The following is a 21779-nucleotide window of genomic DNA, read 5'->3' on the forward strand; positions in this document are numbered from 1 at the left end:
CGTGGACCACCTTTTCAGTTTTAAAAAAATAAAATAAAATGATGGAAATGTCAAAAAAAATAAAAGAAAATAAGTTTCCCATGTAATATGTGGTCTAGTTGTTGGGAAAATTTACAAATATGAATTTCGACTTTATTTGCAAAATCTCTCTGGAAATTTGTAAAATGGGCATAATTTTTGCATACGAACTCGGATTAAAAAAAATTTTATATGAAAAAGCATCTACTCGAAAAGTTACATCTGAATTTAATAGGGGGAACCCCGTTAAACATTTTCAAAATCCCCAAAAACCTAAACGAAAAAAGTTATGGGGCTTTCAAGATCTAGAGGCAAAAAAATTCAAAAAATTTCAAAAAAAATTGGTTTTGAATTTTTTTTTGAATTGTTTTTCAAAAAATGATACGTAATATGACCGGGAAGTTTGAAGTATTTTTCAAAATTTCATCATAGTCATGAACATGAACAAAGTCCTAGACATCAACAAGGTATAATAGGGTTGATATGCTAGATATATCAACAAGTGCCTGTGAAGTGAGCTGTTGCTGGGGTTGGATAGAACTCTGAAGTTAAGCGTGCTTGGGCTGGAGTAGTGTGAGGATGGGTGACCTTTCGGAAAGTTTGACCACGGAGTGCGATTTGACCCGAGATTAAGCCATATTGACCTGAGATTAAGAAAAATTGAAAAAAAAATTGAATTTTTTTTATTTTTTTTTGAAAAAAATGTTACTAATGGCGCACTTCTATGTGGTGCGCCATTAGTATACGAGATACTAGTGGGGCACCGTGGGCCATACTAATGGCGCACCGCGTGGTGCGCCATTAGTATACCAGATACTAATGGCGCACCAGTGGTGCGCCAATAGTAAAAAATACTAGTGGCGTGCTACTAATGGCGCACCGGTAGTGCGCCATTAGTAGGCCTTTTCCTAGTAGTGTAATAAGTTAGTTACGGAATAATGCATTACGTAACGAGTAAAGAGACTTGCCGGTAACGAGATTGAACTAGGTATTGGATACCGACGATCGAATCTCGGGCAAGTAACATACCGATGACAAAGGGAACAACGCATGTTGTTATGCGGTTTAACCGATAAAGATCTTCGTAGAATATGTAGGAGCCAATATGGGCATCCAGGTTCCGCTATTGGTTATTGACCGAGAATAGTTCTAGGTCATGTCTACATAGTTCTTGAACCCGTAGGGTCCGCACGCTTAAGGTTTCGATGACAGTTTTATTATGAGTTTATGAGCTTTGATGTACCAAAGAAGTTTGGAGTCCCGGATGAGATCGGGGACATGATGAGGAGTCTCAAAATGGTCGAGACGTAAAGATCGATATATTGGACGACTATATTCGGAGTTCGGAAAGGTTCCGAGTGATTCGGGTATTTTTCGAAGTACCGGAAAGTTACGGGAATTCGCCGGGGAGTATATGGGCCTTATTGGGCCATACGGGAATAGAGGAGAGAGGCCAAAAGGAAGGAGGCCTGCGCCCCCCCTCTGGTCCGAATTGGACAAGGGGCGCAGCCCCCGTTTCCTTCTTCCTCTCCCCCTCTTTCCCCTTCTCCTACTCCAACAAGGCAGGTGGAATCCTACTAGGACTAGGGAGTCCTAGTAGGACTCCACACTTGGCGCGCCCCCTCCTAGGGTCGGCCTCCTCCCCCCTTGCTCCTTTATATACAGGGGCAGGAGGGCACCCCATGACACACAAGTTGATCTACGGATCGTTCCTTAGCCGTGTGTGGTGCCTCCCTCCACCATACACTAGTAGAAAACGGAGCTTTAGCACCGGTTCGTAAGGGCCTTTAGTGCCGGTTCCATAACCGGCACTAAAGGGTGGGCACTAAAGCCGCCCCCCCTTTAGTACCGGTTCGGCACGAACCGACGCTAAAGTGCCACCACGTGGCGTGAGCTCGCACCCCGGTATGGGGGACCTTTAGTACCGGTTGGTGTTACCAACCGGTACTAAAGGTTTTTTTTTGAAAATTTTGGAAAAAAAATTTGATTTTTTTTCGATTTTTAATTTTTCTGAATTATTTGATGATTTAGTCCCTAATCCCCTCTCTTAACTGCTCAAGTGTGGATCACTCATTCCAAATCATCTAACTTCCCGACTGGTCACCCATCCCTCTCACTACTCTAGCCCGAGCACGCTTAACTTTCGGGTTCTATTCTCCTTCGTTTCCGAGTCTGCACTTGTTGTTTTCCTGACAATAGTAAGATGTTAATCCTATTAACCCTCAGGAGTTTAGCTTGAGCATGAAGTCACACATTTCACCGTTTGAGTTTGAAACTATTATTCTAAAAAACAGTAATTATTTAGTAACGCTAATATTTCTTGAATAAGTTTGACCATAGTTTGACCACAGTTTGACCATAGTTTGACCAGATTTGACCAAAATTCAAAAAGTTGAAATAATTATTTAGTAACACTAATATTCTTGAATAATTATGTAGTAACATTAATACTTCTTGAATAAGTAGTTTGACCAGATTTAACCAATTTTTTTAAAAAAAACTGAAATTATTTGACCATATCTTTTTTCCTTTTGGAATTTGAGGATTCTAAATAATTCCAAATAGGCCGTAGGCTGTCTCCATCGGATGCGGATTTTCGTGCTGAATTTTTTGATATATTATACGTTTTTTTCCGACGCCATATGCAAAAGTTATAGCCGTTTTACATTTTCCCTACACTTTTAGTGCCGGTTTGTGTCACAAACCGGTACTATAGGTCAGACCCCTTTAGTACCGGTTCATGGCACGAACCGGTACTAAAGGTTAGACCTTTAGTACCGGTTCGTGCCACGAACCAGTACTAAAGGTGATCGTGGGGCCCCGGCCTGACGCCAGCCTGCCACCACCCAGTACCGGTTCGTGCCACGAACCGGTACTAAAGGTTCAACACGAACCGGCATTAATGCAAATCCGTTCGAACCGGCACTAATGGTACCATTAGTACCGAGTCAAAATCAAACCGGCACTAATGTGCTTCACGTTTGACCCTTTTTCTACTAGTGATATTCCACCTCGGTCATATCATCGTGGAGTTTAGGCGAAGCCCTGCGCCGGTAGAACATCATCATCGTCACCACGCCGTCGTGCTGACGGAACTCATCCCCGACACTTTGCTGGATCGGAGTCCGGGGATCGTCATCGAGTTGAACGTGTGCTGAACTCGGAGGTGCCGTACATTCGGTACTTGGATCGGTCGGATCGTGAAGACGTACGACTACATCAAACGCGTTGTCGTAACGCTTCCGCTTATGGTCTACAAGGGTACATGGACAATACTCTCCCCTCTCGTTGCTATGCCATCACTATGATCTTGCGTGTGCGTAGGAAATTTTTTGAAATTACTACGTTCCCCAACAGTGGCATCCGAGCCTAGGTTTTATGCGTTGATGTTATATGCACGAGTAGAACACAAGTGAGTTGTGGGCGATACAAGTCATACTGCTTACCAGCATGTCATACTTTGGTTCAGCAGTATTGTTGGATGAAGCGGCCCGGACCGACATTACGCGTACACTTACGTGAGACTGGTTTTACCGCCGTGCTTTGCACACAAGTGACTAGCGGGTGTCAGTTTCTCCAACTTTAGTTGAACCGAGTGTGGCTACGCCCAGTCCTTGCAAAGGTTAAAACAGCACTAACTTGACGAACTATCGTTGTGGTTTTGATGCGTAGGTAAGAACGGTTCTTGCTCAGCCCGTAGCAGCCACGTAAAACTTGCAACAACAAAGTAGAGGACGTCTAACTTGTTTTTGCAGGGCATGTTGTGATGTGATATGGTCAAGACGTGATGAGATATAAGTTGTTGTATGAGATGATCATGTTTTGTTGAAGTTATCAGCAACTGGCAGAAGTCCTATGGTTGTCTCTTTGTTGCATAAGATGCAACTGCCAAATAATTGTTTATCGCTATACGATAGCAATAGTTGCAAGAGCAATAGTTGGCGACACGACCATGTGATGACACATTGATATAGATCAAGATGATGAAGATCATGGTGTCGCGCCGGTGACGATAGAGATCATGACAGTACTTTGGAGATGGACATCAAAGGCGGAAGATGATCATGGCCATATCATGTCACATATTTTGATTGCATATGATGTTTATCTTTTATACATCTTATTTTGCTTAGTTTGATGGTAGCATTTTAAGATGATCTCTCACTAATTATCAAGAAGTGTTCTCCCTGAGTATGCACCGTTGCTTAAGTTCTTCGTGCTGAGACACCACGTGATGATCGGGTGTATAGGCTCTACGTTCAAATACAACGGGTGCAAAATAGTTGCACACGCGGAATACTCAGGTTAAACTTGACGAGCCTAGCATATAACAGATATGGCCTCGGAACACGGAGACTGAAAGGTCGAGCGTGAATCATATAGTAGATATGATCAACATATTGATGTTCACCGTTGAAACTACTCCATCTCACGTGACGATCGGACACAGTGTAGTTGATATGGATCACGTAATCACTTAGAGGATTAGAGGGATGTCTATCTAAGTGGGAGTTCTTTAGTAATATGATTAATTGAACTTAAATTTATCATGAACTTAGTCCTGGTAGTATTTTGCAAATTATCTTGTAGATCAATAGCTTGCATTGTTGCTTTCATATGTTTATTTTGATATGTTCCTAGAGAAAACTGTGTTGAAAGATGTTAGTAGCAATGATGCGGATTGGATCCGTGATCTGAGGTTTATCCTCATTGCTGCACAGAAGAATTATGTCCTTGATGCACCGCTAGGTGACAAACCTATTGCAGGAGCAGATGCAGACGTTATGAACGTTTTACTAGCTCAGTATGATGACTACTTGATAGTTTAGTGCACCATGCTTAACCATATGAGATGTTCCAGGAATTGAAGTTAATATTTCAAGCAAATACCCGAGTTGAGAGATATGAAGTCTCCAACAAGTTCTATAGCTAAAAGATGGAGGAGAATCGCTCAACTAGTGAGCATGTGCTCAGATTGTCTGGGTACTTCAATCGCTTGAATCAAGTGGGAGTTAATCTTCCAGATAAGATAGCAATTGACATAATTCTCTAGTCACCATCACTAAGTTACTAGAACTTCGTGATGAACTATAGTATGCAAGGGATGACGAAAACGATTCCCGAGCTCTTCGTGATATTGAAATTGACGAAGGTAGAAATCAAGAAAGAGCATCAAGTGTTGATGATTGACAAGACCACTAGTTTCAAGAAAAGGGCAAAGGGAAAGAAAGGGAAACTTCAAGTAGAATGGCGAACAAGTTGTCACTCCCGTGAAGAAGACCAAAGCTGGACCAAAGCCTGAAACTAAGTGCTTACACTGCAAAGGAAATGGTCAATGGAAGCGGAAATGCCCTAAATATTTGGTGGATAAGAAGGATGGCAAAGTGAACAAGGGTATATTTGATATACAGGTGTTTGATGTGTGCATTACTAGTGTTTATAGTAGCCCTTGAGTATTTGATACTTGTTCAGTTACTAAGATTAGTAACTCGAAACAGGAGTTACAAAATAAACAGAGACTAGTTGAAGGGTGAAGTAACGATGAGTGTTGGAAGTAGTTCCAAGATTGATATGATCATCATCGCACACTCCCTATACTTTCGGGATTAGTGTTAAACCTAAATAAATGTTATTTGACGTTTGCGTTGAGCATGAATATGATTTGATCATGTTTATTGTAATACGGTTTTTCATTTAAAGTTAGAGAATAAATTGTTATTCTGTTTACATGAATAAAACCTTCGATGGTCATACACCCAATGAACATAGTTTGTTGGATCTTGATCGTAGTGATACACATATTCATAATATTGATGCAAAAAGATGCAAAGTTAATAATGATAGTGCAACTTATTTGTGGCTCTGCCGTTTGGGTCATATCGGTGTAAAGCGCATGAAGAAACTCCATAAAGATGGATTTTCGGAATCACTTGGTTATGAATCATTTGATGCTTGCGAACCATGCCTTTTGGGCAAGATGACTAAAACTCCGTTCTCTAGAACAATGGAACAAGCTACTGACTTATTGGAAAGAATACATACCGATGTATGCAATCCAATGAGTGTTGATGCTCGTGGCAAGTATCGTTATTTTCTGACCTTCACAAGATGATTTGAGCAGATATGGGTATATCTACTTGATGAAACATAAGTCTGAAATAGTTGAAAGGTTCAAAGAATTTCAGAGTGAAGTGGAAAAATCATCGTAACAAGAAAATAAAATTTCTGCGATCTGATCGCGGAGACGGATATTTGAGTTACGAGTTTGGTCTTCAATTAAAACAATGTGGAATAGTTTCACAAGCTCACGCCACCTGGAACACCATAACGTTATGGTGTGTCCGAACGTCGTAACCGCACTTTATTGGATATGGTGCGATCTATGATGTCTCTTACTGATTTACCACTATTGTTTTGTGGTTATGCATTAGAGACAGCTGCATTCATTTTAAATAGGGCACCATCTAAATCCGTTGAGACGACACCGTATGAACTATGGTTTAGCAGTAAGCCCAAGTTGTCGTTTCTTAAAGTTTGGGGCTGCGATGCTTATGTGAAAAAGTTTCATCCTGATAAGCTCAAACCCAAATTGGAGAAGTGCGTCTTCATAGAATACCCAAAGGAAACTGTTGGGTACACATTCTATCACAGATCCGAAGGCAAGATATTCGTTGCTAAAAATGAATCCTTTCTAGAGAAGGAGTTTCTCTCGAAAGAAGTGTGTGGGAGGAAAGTAGAACTTGATGAGGTAACTGTACCTGCTCCCGAATTGGAAAGTAGTTCATCACAGAAATCAATTCCAGTGATTCCTACACCAATTAGTGAGGAAGCTAATGACGATGATCATGAAACTTCAGATCAAGTTACTACAAAACCTCGTAGGTCTTCCAAAGTACAGTCCGCACCAGAGTGGTATAGTAATCCTGTTCTGGAAGTCATGTTACTAGACCATGATGAACCTACGAACTATGAGGAAGCGATGATGAGCCCAAATTCCGCGAAAATGGTTTGAGGCCATGAAATCTGAGATGGGATCCATGTATGAGAACAAAGTGTGGACTTTGGTGGACTTGCCCGATGATCGGCAAGCCATAGAAAATAAATGGATCTTCAAGAGGAAGACGGACGCTGATAGTAGTGTTACTATCTACAAAGCTAGACTTGTCGAAAAAGGTTTTTGACAAAGTTCAAGGTGTTGACTACAATGAGTTTTTCTCAACTGTAGCGATGCTTAAGTCTGTCCGAATCATGTTAGCAATTGCCACATTTTATGAAATCTGGCAAATGGATATCAAAACTGCATTCCTTAATGGTTTTCTTAAAGAAGAGTTGTATATGATGCAACCAGAAGGTTTTGTCAATCCTAAAGGTACTAACAAAATGTGCAAGCTCCAGCGATCCATCTATGGGCTGGTGCACGCATCTCAGAGTTGGAATATACGCTTTGATAAGTTGATCAAAGCATATAGTTTTGTACAGACTTACGGTGAAGCCTGTATTTACAAGAAAGTGAGTGGGAGCACTACAACATTTCTGATAAGTATTTGTGAATGACATATTGTTGATCGAAAATAATGTAGAATTATTCTGCAAAGCATAAAGGAGTGTTTGAAAGGAGTTCTTTAAAAGAAAGACCTCAGTAAAGCTACTTACACATTGAGCATCAAGATCTATTGAGATAGATCAAGACGCTTGATAAGATTTTCAATGAGTACATACCTTGATAAATTTTTGAAATAGTTCAAAATGGAACAGTCAAAGAAGGAGTTCTTGCCTGTGATGCAAAGGTGTGAAGTTGAGTAAGACTCAAGACCCGACCATGGCAGAAAATAGAAAAGAGAATGAAAGTCATTCCCTATGCCTCAGTCATAGGTTCTATAAAGTATGCTATGCTATGTACCAGACCTATTGTATGCCTTGCACTAAATTGGGCAATGGAGTACAATAGTGATCTAGGAGTAGATCACTGGACATTGGTCAAGAATATCCTTAGTGAGGACTGAGGGTGTCCTGGACTAGGGGGGTGTCCGGACAGCCGGACTATCATTATCCGCCGGACTCCAAGACTACGAAGATACAAGATTGAAGACTCCGTCCCGTGTCCGGATGGGACTTTCCTTGGCGTGGAAGGCAAGCTTGGCAATACGGAGATGTAGATCTCCTACCATTGTAACCGACTCTGTGTAACCCTAGCCTCCTCCGGTGTCTATATAAACCGGAGGGCCTTAGTCCGTAGGACAACATACATTACAACAATCATACCATAGGGTAGCTTCTAGGGTTTAGCCTCCTTGATCTCGTGGTAGATCCACTCTTGTACTACCCATATCATCAATATTAATCAAGCTGGACGTAGGGTTTTACCTCCATCGAGAGGGCCCGAACCTGGGTAAAAACATCGTGTCCGTCATCTCCTGTTACCATCCGCCTAGACGCACAGTTCGGGACCCCCAACCCGAGATCCGCCGGTTTTGACACCGACATTGGTGCTTTCATTGAGAGTTCCTCTGTGTCGTCACCGATAGGCTTGATGGCATCTTCAACCAGCAACGCTGTCCAGGGTGAGACTTTTCTCCCCGGACAGATCTTCGTATTCGGCGGCTTCACCCTGCGGGCCAATTCGCTTGGCCGTCTAGAGCAGATCGAAAGCTACGTCCCTGGCCGTCAGGTCAGATTCGGAAGCTTAAACTTCACGGCCGATGTCCGCGGAGACTTGATCTTCGACGGACTCGAGCCACAGCCAAGCGCGTCGCACTGTGACGACGGGCATGATCTAGCTCTGCAACCGAATAGTGCCTTGGTGGCCGCACACGGATCCGCTTCGGCCATTAGCCCGGAGCCGATCGCCCAGATCGAGGGCCGGTGGATAGATGCCGCCCTGGGGGCTCCAACATCCACGGCGATGGAGCCGAACACTAATCTTGTCCCCTGCAAAACTCGTGATTCCGAGGCGCCGGACTCCTCGCCGGACTCCGAACCTCCCGCGCCCCTACCAATCGATCCGGATTGGGCGTCGGTTATGGAATTCACCGCCGCGGACATCTTCCAATACTCGCCTTTTGGCGATATCTTGAATGCACTAAAGCATCTCTCGTTATCAGGAGAGTCCTGGCCGGACTACGGCCAGGATGGTTGGGGTACGGACGATGAAGAAATTCAGAACCCACCCACCACCCACTTTGTAGCCACTGTCGACGATCTAACCGACATGCTAGACTACGACTCCGAAGACATCGATGCCATGGATGACGATGCCGGAGACGAACAGGAACCAGCGCCTACAGGGCACTGGAAGACCACCTCGTCATACGACATATACATGGTGGACACCCCCAAAGACGGGGACAACGAAGAAACAGCGGAGGCAGACTCTCTAAAGAAGCAGCCCAAATGCCGGCATCAGCGGCGCCGCTCTAAATCTTGCCACAGCAAGAATGGAGATTCCGGCACAGGAGATAATAACACTCCAGAGAGCGCTGAAGACAATCCCCTCCAGCAAGACTCAGCGCAGGAGGATGCAGAAGCAAGCCCTCATGAGGGGGCGGCAGACGAAGAGGTTGAGGATCATAACTATATGCCTCCCTCCGAAGACGAAGCAAGCCTCAACGATGACGAATTCGTCGTACCCGAGGATCCCGTCGAACAAGAGCGCTTCAAGCGCAGGCTTATCGCCACAGCAAACAGCCTAAAGAAAAAGCAGCAGCAGCTTCAAGCTGATCAGGACCTGCTGGCCGATCGATGGACCGAGGTCCTCGCGGCCGAAGAGTATAAACTCGAACGTCCCTCCAAAAGTTACCCAAGACGCAAGCTGCTCCCCCGATTAGAGGAGGAAGCATACGTACCTCCATCACCAGCGCACGATATAGCTGACCGACCACCCCGTGGTCGTGACAGAGAGGCATCCAGGCCCCCAGCCAAGACCATACCCCGGCATCGCTCCAAAAGTACGAAGCCAAGAGGGAACGCGCCGGACTTGCGAGACATATTGGAGGACAAAGCAAGGCAATCCAGATCCATCTATGGATCACGTGGGCGCCCTACGACCCACGACGAATACCGTCGTGCCGGATACAATAACCCCGGCCGGGCCGAACACAGCAGATAGCGCTCTCTCGAGCTGCGTCGCGATATCGCTCAATACAGGGGCGCCGCACACCCGCTATGCTTCACTGACGAAGTAATGGATCATCAGATCCCCGAAGGGTTTAAACCCGTAAACATCGAATCTTACGATGGCACAACAGACCCCGCGGTCTGGATCGAAGACTATCTTCTCCACATCCATATGGCCCGCGGCGACGATCTCCACGCCATCAAGTACCTCCCACTCAAGCTTAAAGGACCAGCTCGACATTGGCTTAACAACCTGCCCGCAGAGTCAATTGGGTGTTGGGAAGACCTGGAGGCCGCATTCCTTGATAACTTCCAAGGCACATATGTGCGACCACCAGACGCCGATGACCTAAGCCACATCATTCAGTAGCCAGACGAATCGGCCAGACAATTCTGGACACGGTTCCTGACGAAGAAAAATCAAATCGTCGATTGTCCGGATGCAGAGGCCCTCACAGCCTTCAAACATAACATCCGGGACGAATGGCTAGCCCGGCACCTGGGGCAGGAAAAGCCAAAATCCATGGCAGCCCTCACATCGTTAATGACCCGCTTTTGTGCGGGAGAGGACAGCTGGCTAGCCCGCAGCAACAATCTCCGTAAAAATTCTGGCAGTCCGGATACCAAGGACAACAACGGCAGGTCACGCCGAAACAAAAACAAGCGCCGCATTAACGGCGACGATAAGGAGGATACGGCAGTCAATGCCGGATTCCGAGGCTCTAAACCCGGTCAGCGGAAGAAGCCATTCAAAAGAACCACACCGGGTCCATCCAATCTGGACCGAATACTCGACCGCTTATGCCAGATACATGGCACCTCTGAAAAGCCAGCTAACCACACCAATAGAGATTGCTGGGTGTTCAAGCAGGCCGGCAAGTTAATTGCCGAAAACAATGACAAGGGGCTAAACAACAACGACAAGGAGGAGACCCGGCCGCCGAACAACAGAGGACAGAAGGGTTTTCCCCCGCAAGTGCGGACGGTGAATATGATATACGCGACCCACATACCCAAGAGGGAGAGGAAACACGCACTACGGGACGTCTATGCGATGGAGCCAGTCGCCCCAAAATTCAACCCATGGTCCTCTTGTCCGATCACTTTCGATCGAAGAGACCATCCGACCAGCATACGCCATGGCAGATTCTCCGCATTGGTTCTAGACCCAATCGTCGATGGGTTCCACCTCATGAGAGTCCTGATGGACGGCGGCAGCAGCCTGAACCTGCTTTATCAGGATACAGTGCGCAAAATGGGCATAGACCCATCAAGGATTAAAACTACAAAGACAACCTTTAAAGGTGTCATACCAGGAGTGGAAGCCAACTGTACAGGCTCAGTCACACAGGAAGTGGTCTTCGGATCCCCGGATAATTTCCGGAGTGAAGAGTTAATCTTCGACATAGTCCCGTTTCGCAGCGGCTATCACGCTCTGCTCGGACGAACTGCGTTTGCCAAATTCAACGCGGTGCCGCACTATGCATACCTAAAGCTCAAGATGCCAGGCCCTCGTGGATTCATCACGGTCAATGGGAATACGGAACGCTCCCTCCGAATGGAGGAACATACAGCGGCTCTCGCGGCAGAAGTACAGAGCAGCCTTCTAAGGCAATTCTCGAGTCCGGCCGTTAAACGGCCGGATACAGCAAAGCGCGCCCGGAGCAATGCCAACCAAGACCACCTGGCACGATCAGAGCACGCGTAGCAATGTGGCCCCAACCCTCACCCGCGCATGATCGCAAGAATAACACTCCGCGTACATCATTACGCTTTGGAGATACCATGGGCACAGAGGAGGGGGCACGATCGCAACGGACCCAGAGTGCGGTTCGACCACACCGGGGGCTCGCAAGTGTGCTCCCCTTTTTTTATTTTTCTTCTTTTATGTACGCAGGACTCTGTTAACTAGAAGCCCTGTCCGACGGCGAACCTGCCGAACTGATGATGCAACAGTCAGGGACTAAAGAAGGCCGCGCCGAACACTCAGGTGGTCTCAATTACGAGCATTAAATTCGATTATATACACCAAATACGCAGCTCATCCCTGGAGGGGGACATGTTTATTTAGTCCAAATCCCTTGCTTACCGCACTATTTGTATCAGTCCGCTCTACTAGCAGACTTTTCTTTCATAAATAATGCAGCACCTTTATGATCGCAATTGCATTACCTTTCATATATATATGCTCATTATATGACATCCGGCACCCGTATATTTTGGTACGGCATAATACACCGGGGGCTTATGTTCCCCACTCTATGGTGTGATAAGTCCGAACACTTTCCTAAGTGCGGCACCCCGAACTTATAACATTATATGAATCGGCTCCGAATCATGTCTTGGGTCAATAGTTGGGTTTGCCCGGCTCCCATGTTTTGGTGCCTTACGTTCCGTTCCGTCGGCTAAGGTGTTACTAGGAGAACCACTGCGATTGCGCCCCGGTTGAGCCGGGCGAGCGCCTCAGTGGAGAAAGCTAAAACTGACTGGCATGATAAGGCGAGAGACTGGTCGCTGTTCGAGAGGTTTTTTCGGGTCCTTAAAGACTCACGCCGCTTCAAGCGAAGTTCCAGACAATGTCCGAAGAAGGCGTGGATAGCGCCCCGGATTCGGTCTTCCGAATACCAGGGGCTTCGCCGAAATTTAAAATTATAGAATTCTATGGCTAAGTGAGAGTGTTCAAGCATTATAAGTCCGGTTGCCTTGTTCGTTGTGTTGAGTGCCTCCCTCGATGGACCCAACAATAGGAACAAGAGTGCTCATGTTTATCCCGAACACCCCAGCACTCGCGGCTTGGGGGCTGAAGCCAACGACTTGCCATCTCTCAGATTTTATAAACGGCCGCACAAAAGGTAATATTTTAAATTAAACAAGTGTTGCTCATGGTGCATATAAACGAAGTTTTCAGCGCACAGGATAAATACATAGCGAGTTCACTCAAAGATTACATTTCGAGAGCACTCATCTGCAATATCGCAGGCTCCCTTCAGGACAATTTTATAATACTTCTCTGGCGTACGATACTCCCTGCCCGGTGGCGGTGGATCCGTGAGAAGCTTCTCCGCATCCAACTTGCCCCAGTGCACCTTTGTGCGGGCAAGGGCCCGACGAGCGCCTTCAATATAGGCGGAGCGCTTGATGACCTCCACCCAGGGGCATGCATCCACCAGCCGCCGCACAAGGCCAAAGTAGCTCCCAGGCATGGCCTGTCCAGGCCACAGCCGAACTATGAGGCCCTTCATGGCCTCCTCAGCTACCTTGTGGAGTTCGACCAGCTGCTTCAGCTGGTCGCTTGGGGGCACCGGATGGCCGGCCTCAGCATACTGAGACCAGAAGACCTTCTCCGTCGAGCTCCCCTCCTCGCCACGATAGAATGCGGCGGCATCAGACACACTATGCGGCAGATCTGCAAACGCCCCTGGAGAGCTCCGAATGCGGGTAAGTGTCAGGTAGTTCACATTAACATGCCTACCTTGCATGAAAAATGCCTTACCCGCCGCTATTTTCTTTATATCTTCAACCTCCTGAAGGGCCTTACGGGCCTCGGCCTTGGCAGACTTGGCACTTTCGAGAGCCGAGGCAAGCTCAGACTCTCAAGTCTTGGAGTCACGCTCCAAACTCTCATGCTTTTCCATGAGAGCCTGGAGCTCTTGCCGAACTTCCGCCACCCGTGCCTCTTGCTTTTCTCGCTCAGCCCGTTCCGCGGTCGCACTGTGTTCGGCCGCGGACACAGCATCCTTCAGGGCTGCCACCTCATTAGTGGCCCCTGCGATACACATATTATCCTTGTTAATTTTATTGCAACCGAAATCCTTTTCTGTAAGGTACCTATTTAAAGTGGTGTTACTCACCTTCTTTTTCCTCGAGCTGCCTCTTGGCATGGCCGAGCTCTTGCTCAGACCGCTCGAGATCCTTCTTCAGCACATCGACCTCCGCTGTTAGTGCAGCAGAGGTCAGCAGCGCAGCCTGCAAACCCATATTGACATATTTTAGGCAACCCTGCGTATATCTTGTTAGATCCTCAGTCCGACTTTTCTTTCCGAACACCGAACTGAGCATCAGGGGCTACTGTCTATGCGGTATTACATTACATAATTTTAACTTCTTACCTCAAAACCTGTTAGAAGGCCGTTGCAGGCTTCGGTCAGCCCGCTCTTAGCGAGCTAGACCTTCTCAATCACCGCACTCATGATAGTGCGGTGTTCTTCCTCGATGGAAGCGCCTTTAAGCGCCTCCAACAGGTTATCCGGCGCCTCCGGTTGGACGGAGGCCGCCGGCGTCGCGGTCTTGCCCTCCTTTCGAAGGGGCCGCTTGCCGGACTCTGGAACCACTGCGGGTTCCGATGTAGAGTCCGGCACAAAGTCCGGGAGGCTGCCTGACGGCGCCTCCGGAGCCTCCTCCTGATGGGTCCCTCTCTGGGATCCCACCTCGGCGTCTTCGCCACGGGGGGTAGTGGCGGTCGGAAGTGAGTCCACATCTGACGGGGCCAATGACCCGCTTGATGAAGCGGGAAGATCATCATCGGCCGGACTACGGACAGAACGCGGCATTAGAAGGACACTACGCGACATAAAAGAAATTACACATCAAGGATCCGGATACTTATGATCTTGCCGGACGCCTGGCCCTTGGAGGCCACTCATCCTCGCCAATGCTGGTGTTGGCGAAACTGTTCGGGGGGATAGTTCTCCCCCTCTTGGACCCTTCGGCCTCCCTGATTGGGGAAGCCTTCCTCTTCTTCTCTCCCTCCTCCGGGAGGGAATACTCCTCCTCCTCGTCTTCAGGGGAGGAGTCCTCGTCGTCGTCAGACGCCTGATTGCGGGAACTCTTTCGAGTCCCCGCGGCCACCTTCTTGGCCTTCTTCTCTGGCACCACGTGCGGTGCCGGAACCAGCAGCCCTGCTAAGTGGGCGTCCACTGGGTCCTCTGGCATGGGAGCCGGGCTGATAAGCAGCTTGGCCTTCTCCATCCATTCCTGTCAAAGGAAGAGGCAGAATGAAACCTCACTAGAATCAATTTAATTATCACAAGTGTCCCATAATGGGGTTGAATCACTTACCTCATCAGTTGGATACTGCGAGCTGAATCCGCGGTCTTCGGTCGCGGACGCGGGGGCTTCGGCGCCCTTGAACAGCACCCTCCAGGCGCCTTCGTATGTTGTATCGAAGAGCCCGCTTAGCGCCTGGTGCTGTTCCGGATTGAACTCCCACAAATTGAATGCCCGTTCTTGGCATGGGAGGATCCGCCGGATGAGCATGACTTGGACCACGTCGACGAGCCTGAGCCTATTGCTCACCATCTTCTTGATGCATGCTCGGAGTCCCGTCACCTCCACCGGATTGCCCCACTGCAAGCCCTTCTCTTTCCAGGAGGTGAGCTGCATGGGGATGCCAGATCTAAACTCGGGGGCCGCCGCCCATGTGGGTTTGCGCGGCTCGGTGATGTAGAACCACCCCGATTGCCACCCCTTGACGGAGTCCACAAAGGTCCCTTCGAGCCAAGGAACGTTGGGCAATTTACCGAACATGGCGCCTCCGCATTCTTCTTGCGTGCCCTTCACAACCTTCGGCTTGACGTTGAAGGTCTTGAGCCACAGGCCAAAGTGGGGCCGGATGCAGAGGAAGGCCTCGCATACGGCGATAAACGCTGAGATGTTGAGGATGAAGTTCGGCGCCAGATCGTGGAAATCCAGGCCGTACTAAAACATGAGCCCCCGGACAAATGGATGGAGCGGAAAGCCTAGTCTGCGGAGGAAGTGGGGGAGGAAGACGACCCTCTCATGAGGCCCAAGGGTAGGGATGAGCTGCCCCTCGTCGGGCAGCCGATGCGCAATATCGCTGGAAAGGTATCCGGCGCTGCGCAGCTTGGTGATGTCCTCCTCCTTAGCGGTGGAGGCCAACCATTTGCCTCCCGCTCCGGACATATTCGGAGAAGGTCGAGGCGAGATGCGCGAGCTTGGGCGTTGGAGCTTGAGTTCGCGGAGATGGATAAGCAAAGGAGGAAGAAGGCGTAGGTGAGAAGGTGAATCCTTATCCCTTATATATAGGCGGACGAAAACTATGCGTCCCCCACCGGCCTGGTAAAACTCGCTTATCTCCCAAGCGCCACCATCAATGGCGCGGTTGGGTTACCCACGTCCGTATTGATGAGAATCCCGGAATAAGGGGAACACGATCTCTGCTTCGACAAGACGTGCCAAGGGAACCGCTTCGCTAAACGTGCTGAGGTGGTATGGTAAAAAACGATTCAAACAAAGGCTTGGTAGTGGTGTGATGTCACGCCGCATAATACGTCAGCAGATTGAACTAAGTGTACATTTTATTCTCTCTACGGTGGAATGTGGAATTTATTTTGCAGAGCCGGACACTATCCTGGTGTTCATGATCTTCTCTAGATTATTCAAGGGAGGAACCCGCCTTGCAATGCCGAACATTATGCACGCCGGACTAATCGTCATTGAAGCCTGGTTCAGGGGCTACTGAGGGAGTCCTGGACTAGGGGGTGTCCGGACAGCCGGACTATCATTATCCGCCGGACTCCAAGACTACGAAGATACAAGATTGAAGACTCCGTCCCGTGTCCGGATGGGACTTTCCTTGGCGTGGAAGGCAAGCTTGGCAATATGGATATGTAGATCTCCTACCATTGTAACCGACTCTGTGTAACCCTAGCCTCCTCCGGTGTCTATATAAACCGTAGGGCCTTAGTCCGTAGGACAACATACATTACAACAATCATACCATAGGCTAGCTTCTAGGGTTTAGCCTCCTTGATCTCGTGGTAGATCCACTCTTGTACTACCCATATCATCAATATTAATCAAGCAAGACGTAGGGTTTTACCTCCATCGAGAGGGCCCGAACCTGGGTAAAAACATCGTGTCCCTCGTCTCCTGTTACCATCCGCCTAGATGCACAGTTCGGGACCCCCTACCCGAGATCCACCGGTTTTGACACCGACAAGGACTAAGGAAATATTTCTCGATTATGGAGGTGATAAAAGAACCCATCGTAAAGAGTTACATCGGTGCAAGCTTTTTACACCGATCCAGATGAATCTAAGTCTCAATCTGGATACATATTGAAAGTGGGAGCAATTAGCTAGAGTAGCTCCGTGCAGAGCATTGTAGACATAGAAGATTTGCAAAATACATACGGCTCTGAATATGACAGACCCGTTGACTAAGCTTCTCTCACGAGCAAAACATGATCACACCTTAGTACTCTTTGGGTGTTAATCACATAGCGATGTGAACTAGATTATTGACTCTAGTAAACCCTTTGGGTGTTGGTCACATGACGATGTGAACTATGGGTGTTAATCATGTATAGATATGAATATTGATGTTAAATCACATGGCGATGTGAACTAGATTATTGACTCTAGTGCAAGTGGGAGACTGAAGGAAATATGCCCTAGAGGCAATAATAAAGTTATTATTTATTTCCTTATTTCATGATAAATGTTTATTATTCATGCTAGAATTGTATTAACCGGAAACATGATACATGTGTGAATACATAGACAAACATATAGTCACTAGTATGCCTCTACTTGACTAGCTCATTAATCAAAGATGGTTTTGTTTCCTAACCATAGACATGTGTTGTCATTTGATTAACGGGATCACATCATTAGGAGAATGATGTGATTGACATGACCCATTCCGTTAGCCTAGCACTTGATCGTTTAGTATGTTGCTATTGCTTTCTTCATGACTTATACATGTTCCTGTAACTATGAGATTATGCAACTCTCGTTTACCGGAGGAACACTTTGGGTGCTACCAAATGTCACAACGTAACTGGGTGATTATAAAGGAGTACTACAGGTGTCTCCAAAGGTACATGTTGGGTTGGCGTATTTCGAGATTAGGTTTTGTCACTCCGATTGTCGGAGAGGTATCTCTGGGCCCTCTCGGTGATGCACATCACTATAAGCCTTGCAAGCAATGTTGCTAATGAGTTAGTTACGGAATGATGCATTACGTAACGAGTAAAGAGACTTGCCGGTAACGAGATTGAACTAGGTATTGGATACCGACGATCGAATCTCGGGCAAGTAACATACCAATGACAAAGGGAACAACGTATGTTGTTATGCGGTTTGACCGATAAAGATCTTCGTAGAATATGTAGGAGCCAATATGGGCATCCAGGTTCCTCTATTGGTTATTGACCGAGAATAGTTCTAGGTCATGTCTACATAGTTCTCGAACCCGTAGGGTCCGCACGCTTAAGGTTTCGATGACAGTTTTATTATGAGTTTATGAGTTTTGATGTACCGAAGGAGTTCGGAGTCCCGGATGAGATCGGCGACATGACGAGGAGTCTTAAAATGGTCAAGACGTAAAGAACGATATATTGGACGACTATATTCAGAGTTCGGAAAGGTTCCGAGTGATTCGGGTATTTTTCGAAGTACCGGAGAGTTACAGGAATTCGTCGGGGAGTATATGGGCCTTATTGGGCCATACGGGAATAGAGGAGAGAGGCCAAAAGGAAGGAGGCCTGTGCCCCCCCTCTGGTCCGAATTGGACAAGGGGCACAGCCCCCCTTTCCTTCTTCCTCTCCCCCTCTTTCACCTTCTCCTACTCCAACAAGGGAGGTGGAATCCTACTAGGACTAGGGAGTCCTAGTAGGACTCCACAGTTGGCGCGCCCCCTCCTAGGGTCGGCCTCCTCCCCCCTTGCTCCTTTATATACGGGGGCAGGGGGCACCCCATGACACACAAGTTGATCTACGGATCGTTCCTTAGCCGTGTGAGGTGCCCCCCTCCACCATATTTCACCTCGGTCATACTGTCGTGGAGTTTAGGCGAAGCCCTGCGCCGGTAGAACATCATCATCGTCACCACGCTGTCGTGCTGACGGAACTCATCCCCCACACTTTGCTGGATCGGAGTCCGGGGATCGTCATCGAGCTAAACGTGTGCTGAACTCGGAGGTGTCGTACGTTCGGTACTTGGATCGGTCGGATCGTGAAGACGTACGACTACATCAACCGCGTTGTCATAACGCTTCCGTACGGTCTACGAGGGTACGTGGACAATACTCTCCCCTCTCGTTGCTATGCCATCACCATGATCTTGCGTGTGCGTAGGAATTTATTTGAAATTACTACGTTCCCCAACAGGAACTGCAATGTTATCAATAAGAGTGAGGATGTGTTTCTGTGTGTGCCTGTGTGTGATAGATCTGTCGGGATGCATCCATGGATGATGAAGGGGAACCATGTGTTTGGTAAGCAAACCTAACTAGATCGATAGATCAATTGTTGTTTGTCGGAGGAAGGGAGATACATAACTAATGAGGTAGATCGATCGACGCGTGGGTAAAAACGAGTTATAAGGACCTAGCTAGCTATATGTATAGCGAGAGATCGGTCGGTGTACGTCCACTTGTTAGAGGCAAATAAGGCCCAGCGAGACGGATAGACAGGTAGAATGGAGCCAGGAGGTGGTGTGAGAGGCCCAGCTAATAGCTAGATAGGGGGAGGAGTGTGTGATTGTGAGATCAATGAAAAGAGGGGCAAGAGTTTACACGTGTGTGTGACCGTATGAGAGACACGAGGCAAGGACACATAAAGGAGGAGATTGAAGGTGCGTGTGTATGTTGTAGGCAGGCATCACTAGAGAGGTTTATCGATGGGTGTGTGTCGGAAAGGAGTTGTGGAGACTCTGGGAGAACGACCTAAAGAAAAAAAATGAATGTGCCCAGTGGATAGAATGCCGAGGGAGGGGGAGGGCGAGGAGGGCGTGTGCATGCACGAGAGAAAATTAGTGGTAGCTACAAAGGTTAGAGGATTGTGTGGGTGTAAAATACTAACAAAGATCATAATTTGATATAAAAGCGGATTCATATATTTGAATAGGAGATCATAATGTTTTAAACATATGCACGCATGAATATAGCGGTGATACACGTGTTGTGCACATGTTATACCATAATGTGATAATGCATGGCGTTTGCAACTCACAGCTAAATGTCGAACAATCTAAACCATACTATACATCAAACAATCTCACATTTTATTTGAATTTGTGATAATGTGTGGCATTTGCAGCTTACAACTAAATATCGAACAATCTAAACAATACTATATATCAAACATTCTCACATTTTATTTGAATTTGTGGTAGTGTGTGGTGTTTGCAACTCACATCTAAATACTTGTAGGCGTAGGGGGCGGGGCACCATACATAATGTGATAAACACATTATACATGCGAGACATGGTTTAGATTATGAAGATCTAGCTAGAGCTAGAAATGTAATGTGATTTGAAATCAACATAAAGTGGATCCAAAAAATCGAGTTCGAGTTCATATAGTACACATAGTTCATATGTAAGTCGAGATTAATCATGTGGTGTGCTGTGAAGATAATACACAAACGATGGTTTAACTTGACAATAATGATGATTGTAGATCTTATTAAAACAGAGAAATGAATTCAAATGCTTTGACTTCACAACAATCATTACTGTAGATCTTATTCAAATAGAGAAACAAATTCAAATTTAGTTCATATTGAAGCGGTAGTATATACGTTTGGAATGCACTAAAACGTTCATTTGAGTAGTAGGTTGCATGCATTATACACGTAGTGAAATATTATAATTGAACATAACATGAATTCAAAGTTTTGAATGACATTTGTAGTGGGCATTGATTTGGTACAGTACACGTTAGGCTTGTCCGGAAATTTCAACCCGCGCCTTGTTAGCCCGAAATATTTAAGATATATCTTTGTCTCGTCGTGCTCCAACAACTCACTCCATCTCAACCTACGCCTTGCTATTCCGAAATTACAACGCGTGCAAAAACTCCTACCTCCTGTGAAATCCCGACACGCGAAATGCCCGTGGTAGCCCTGAACCGAAAAAACTGCCTCAAATCGGTGGGGGTACTTTCGTAACTTACCCCACATTTCGGACAAGCGCATCCCTAAGCCATGGTTCCCCACTGCCATCCCATCCGCCCACCCATTTGTGCACCGAGACCATGAAAACCCGCGACGAAGCCCCACACCCTGCTCCGTCCGCCACCCAGCCAGAGCCTCTTCCCCGACGATGTCGTCCACAGCAACACCTCGACGTCCCTCATCCACTGTACCGTATGAGGATCCGTCGTCGATCTCGTCGTCCCGCCGGTTCAGCCACCCCGTCCTCCACCTCCAAGGAGCTGCCCCAACGTTCCCCTCATGTTTCGTGCCACCTCCATTCCCACACCGTCGTCTTCACCTGCACCACCGGAAGAGCATCATCATCACCATTTCCTCGGATGAAGCTGCGGCCTAATCGGCGCCACCAAAGAGGTTGTACACTAATCGCCGCATTTTTTTCTTGATTCGATCTCATGGTGCTGCTGGCGCTCGGACCCGAGCCGACACGGCGTGGCTCCATCCATGGCGGCGTCACCGTCCACTTCCTCCACGGCGTCGCTCCCTCGGCGGCGGCGTCCACATCAGTAGGAGCTGCTGCTACTTTAGCTCTCGCTCGCGCTGCTGCTCTGCTCTTGCTTTCGGTCCCCTACCTGGTCTTCTCTTGCTATCGCTCTTGCTCGCGCTGCTGCTCTCTCTCTTGCTCTTGCTTGCGATGCTGCTCCAATTTAGCTACACTTCAGTCGACTGAATTGAATTTTGGGTCAG

This window comes from Triticum dicoccoides, chromosome 2B, assembly GCF_002162155.2.
Source record: "Triticum dicoccoides isolate Atlit2015 ecotype Zavitan chromosome 2B, WEW_v2.0, whole genome shotgun sequence".
In the NCBI taxonomy this organism is placed as follows: Eukaryota; Viridiplantae; Streptophyta; class Magnoliopsida; order Poales; family Poaceae; genus Triticum; species Triticum dicoccoides.